At 43.6% G+C, this 4,801-nt stretch overlaps 1 non-coding gene across 1 annotated transcript; it reads left to right on the forward strand.

Annotated features, from left to right (window-relative positions):
- The first annotated feature begins 4,462 nt into the window (after positions 1-4,462).
- trnas-aga (transfer RNA serine (anticodon AGA)) lies at positions 4,463-4,544 on the forward strand. The gene has a single exon. It is a non-coding gene; the product is annotated as a tRNA-Ser (tRNA).
- The last annotated feature ends 257 nt before the right edge of the window (positions 4,545-4,801 follow it).

Consider the following 4,801-nt stretch of genomic DNA (forward strand, 5'->3'; position numbering starts at 1 on the left):
GCCAAGCCTGCTGGCAGGTCTTCCCCACCTTTCTGGAACCCTGGGAGAGACGAGGGGAGGGAAAGGGAAGAGGGAAAGAGCGAGGCGGAGTGACAGAGAGAGGAGAGAGTGAAAACTAGCTCGCCGGTCCCCGGACACACCGTCGCCTGGTCCTCAGCCACTCCTACGACCTCTGGTGGACAACAGCTTGCTCCTCCCCTGCCAGATGGCAGCAAGTCCTCCGACCCCTGGCAGATGGAACGGCTCCTCCCCTTTCTTGGCAGACGACAGTGGTTCCTCAGACTCTCGGAGGCTGGCAGCGACCCTTCCGTCCCCAGGCAGACAGCCGCAGCTGCTCCCCTGGTGGATGGCAGCAGCAAGAACTCCGTGACAGCGCATCTCTCATCCTTCCCGGGTTTCGGCATCAATGTAATGGGGTAAGGTGGAAAAGGAGGAGGCGGAAACCGGCTGAACAGTCAATGTAATTTTTAATATCATAAATGAACTTGAATCAACTTAAGCACAAACACATAGACACGCACACACACAGGGGATGCATGTGGCTCTCTCGCTCTCTCGAACTGGCACCTCCGGCTCATCTTTAACCCCCTCCCGGCTGATTAGCCACATTCAGGGCCAGGCGTGTGTCCTCACAGCCCGGCCCCGCCCTCCTCCTCATCACAATTATTTGTAAATGTTCTGATGTATCATATTTTATACTAGGGCTGTAACGATCCATCGATCTGGATCAATGCATTGATCAAATAACCAACGATGCTATGCAACGTGTAAACATCGATGTATATTTTTTTAAAGATACACATTTATTTTGACACTCTAATGCCAGCCGCATCCACTCCGAATGCATTTCCGGAAGGCGAAACAGAAAACGTGTGAAATTCATCTCACTTTATCCATCTTTTTCCTGGGGGTGCTGCATCTGCTGGAAGTCCGCCTATATAGTATTCACTGTGGCAATGCCCCAAGTCAGGTACGTTACTTTTGACACATCCTGGTTCTCGCAATTGGAAGAATCCATCATTCATAAAGATAGAATAAGACCTTGTGATAGGCGGAATCCATCATACACAAAGATGGAATAAGACCTCACGATTGGCAGAATCCATCAATCATAAAGCTAGAATAAGGACTCACGATTTGCGGAATCCATCATTCACAAAGATGGAATAAGTACTCACGATTGGCGGAATCCGTCATTCACAATGATGGAATGAGGGCTCACGATTAACGGAATCCATCATTCAAGGGACGATCATTGCTGAGAAAGAAGGAATCAGCAAATGCGTATTGGACCGCTGAACCAGACGATCCTGTTGTAGGTAGAATAATCTGGGCTTGTGTTATTTGCGACACCCCCTGGAACATAAAAGCAGTTCAGCCAAAAAGTGCACGTGCCATTTTGACTTTAAGTTCATTTGCCATGAAGTCTACAAACAATAAAGATTGAGAGCATTGGGCTGCTCTTGGCAGGATGGGAATGCTAAAATAGGCTGGGATCCCTTTATGGCAGCTTGCCACAACTTTTGTGGTCTAGAGAGTAGAGTAATTATTACTACAATGTTAAAATGAGCACACTTAAGCTTCATTTTTCTAAAAGAGCACATAACAGCTTTTTGAGTGGAGCACCTTTGCACTGACACAAGACTTTCTTCTCTTGATGAAAAAAACTCAGTCATGTTCCAACACGCCAGCAGAAAGGCAACCTTTCATTGCTCTGATACGCAATTTTCTCTACTCAGTTTAAAGCAGTGACTCTTGAGCTGGCCAGTTAAGGCCTCTAAGTCATCAGGGGTACATAAGCCACAAAGCTTAATAAAGTAAGCCAATCCTGTCCAATTTTAAGTAGTCATGTCTGAGTGGTTAAGGCAATGGATTAAAAAGCTTTTGGGGTCTCCCTGCGCAGGTTTGAATCCTACCGACTGTGATGCTGCTGTTCATCTACTTTCTATTTTTTGGTATTTTGATTGTTAATAAAAAGGGCTGTCACAATGTTATGACTTTTGAAAATAATTTTGGTCCATGTATGCTTCAGAAGTCCTTTTAAAAGTACACTGTAAGACAACCCAAAGGCTTTTTATATTTAGGCAGGTCTGAGCAGGTAATCTAAGCACAGGGTGAGTGGTGTGCATTGATCGTATAGTGGTTAGTACTCTGTTGTGGCTGTAGTAACCCTGGTTCAAATCTGGGTCATCCCAGTTGTCCATACACTTCAGGTGGTAGGAGCTGTGGCTTTGGAACCCCCTGATGACTTAGAGGTTTTAAATAGACAGCTCAAGAGTAACTGCTTTATATCAAGTAGAGAAACTTGCATATCAGAGCAATGAAATGTTGCCTTTCTGCTGACAATTTGGAACATGACTGCTTTAACTTCCTCAAGAGAAGAAAGTCTCATGTCAATGCAAAGGTGCTCCACTCAAAGAGCTGTTATGTGCTCTTTTAGATAAATGAAGCTAAAGTGTGCTCATTATAACATTTGAGTAACAATTACTCTGCTCTCTAGACCATAAAAGATTTGGCAAGCTGCGATAAAGGGTTCCCAGCCTTTTTTAGCATTCCCTTCCTGCCAAGAGCAGCCAAACGCTCTCAGTCCTTATTTTCTGAAGTGTTCATGGCAAATTAACTTTGTCAACAGGTCACATGCACTTTTTTTCTGATAGCTGTTCATCTACTTTCCATTTTTTTTGGTATTCCGATGGTTAATAAAAAAGTTCTGTGACAATGTTATGAATTTTGAAAAGAATTGTGGTCCATGTATGCTTCAGAAGTCCTGTTAAAAGTACACTGCAAGACAGGCAAGCCAAAGGCTTTTTATATTTAGGCAGGTCTGAGCAGATTATATAAGCACAGGTTGAGTGGTGTGCAGTGATCGTATAGTGGTTAGTACTCTGTTGTGGCTGCAAAAACTCTGGGTCACAGAAGTCTTTTTCAATAGACAAAATAAACTAGCTCATTTTGCCACTTCTGCTCACGCCAACCTTTCAACTTAGTGTGTGTTCCTTTACAAAAAAAAATGTCCTCTTGCTCTGTGGATGTGATCTCCAAAATGTATAATATCCCAGTTTAATTTCATCACTATGATATTTAATTTTAGCTACTGGAGGGCTAGGTGGCAATCTCTCCAAGGAAGTATGACAAAGCTGGCAAAGGTGCTGCTTTGAGAGCAACACTGGCAGGTTTTGCCTGACCAAGCAGTTCTGCCCTTCGCTTGGGCTGTAGTGATTCAACAAGCTAGATAAAAGCTATACTTACCCATTTTCAAGCAGTCGTGGCCGAGTGGTTAAGGGGATGGACTAGAAATCCATTGGGGTTTCCCCGTGCAAGTTTGAATCCTGCTGCTGTACAGCTACTTCCCTTTTGTTTTGGTAGTACTATGGTTAATAAAAAAGTTCTGTGACAATGTTATGAATTTTGAAATGAATTGTGGTCCATGTATGCTTCAGAAGTCTTTTAAAAAGTACATTGCAAGACAGGCAAGCCAAAGGCTTTTTATATTTAGACAGGTCTGAGCAGGTTATATAAGCACAGGGAGAGTGGTGTTCAGTGATCATACAGTGATTAGTACTCTGTTGTGGCTGCAGCAACCCTGGTTCAAATGTCCATACATTTCAGGCGGTAGGAGCTGTGACTTTGGAACCCCCTGATGACTTAGAGGTCTTAAATAGACAGCTCAAGAGTAACTGCTTTATATCAAGTAGAACAACTTGCATGTCAGAGCAAAGAAATGTTGCCTTTCTGCTGGCGTTTTGGAACTTTACTGCTTTATCTTCCACAAGAGAAGACAGTCTCGTGTCAATGCAAAGGTGCTCCACTCAAAGAACTGTTATATGCTCTTTTAGATAAATGAAGCTGAAGATGCTCATTATAACATTCAAGTAATAATTACTCTGCTCTCTAGACCACAAAAGATTTGGCAAGCTGCCATAAAGGGATCGCAGCCTTTTTTAGCATTCCCTTCCTGCCAAGAGCAGCCCAATGCTCTCAGTCCTTATTTTTTGTAGAGTTCATGGCAAATTAACTTAGTCAAAAGGTCAAGTGCACATTTTGGCTGGACTGTCTTTATGCTCCTGGGGCTCTCACACCTTATGAGAGCCTGGATGTCTCAGCTGGTATCAGCCTTTTAATCTGAGGGTCCACGGTTCAAGTCCCTGTTCAGGCGATAGGCTGTCAGTTTACTGGGTGCTCAATCTAACTTCTACGTTTCCTTCCAAAATAAATGTTGTCTTGCTGTTTGGATGTGACCTCCAAAATGTATAATATCCAAGTTTAGTTTCATCACTATGATATTTAGTTTTAGCTACTGGAGGGCTAGGTGGCAATCTCTCCAAGGAAGTATGACAAAGCTGGCAAAGGTGCTGCTTTGAGAGCAACACTGGCAGCTTTTGCCTGACCAAGCAGTTCTGCCCTACGCTTGGGCTGTAGTGATTCAACAAGCTAGATAAAAGCTATACTTACCCATTTTCAAGTAGTCGTGGCCGAGTGGTTAAGGCGATGGACTAGAAATCCATTGGGGTCTCCCCGCGCAAGTTCGAATCCTGCCGACTACGCCGTTGCTGTTCAGCTGCTTTCCTTTTTTTTTGGTGATTACGATGGTTAATAAAAATGTTCTGTGACAATGTTATGAATTTAGAAATGAATTGTGGGCCATGTATGCTTCAGAAGTCTTTTTAAAAGTACATTGCAAGACAGGCAAGCCAAAGGCTTTTTATATTTAGACAGGTCTGAGCAGGATCTGGAAGCACAGGGAGAGTGGTGTTCAGTGATCATACAGTGATTAGTGCTCTGTTGTGACTGCAGCAACCCC

Source organism: Myxocyprinus asiaticus, chromosome 5, assembly GCF_019703515.2.
Source record: "Myxocyprinus asiaticus isolate MX2 ecotype Aquarium Trade chromosome 5, UBuf_Myxa_2, whole genome shotgun sequence".
Classification (NCBI taxonomy): Eukaryota; Metazoa; Chordata; class Actinopteri; order Cypriniformes; family Catostomidae; genus Myxocyprinus; species Myxocyprinus asiaticus.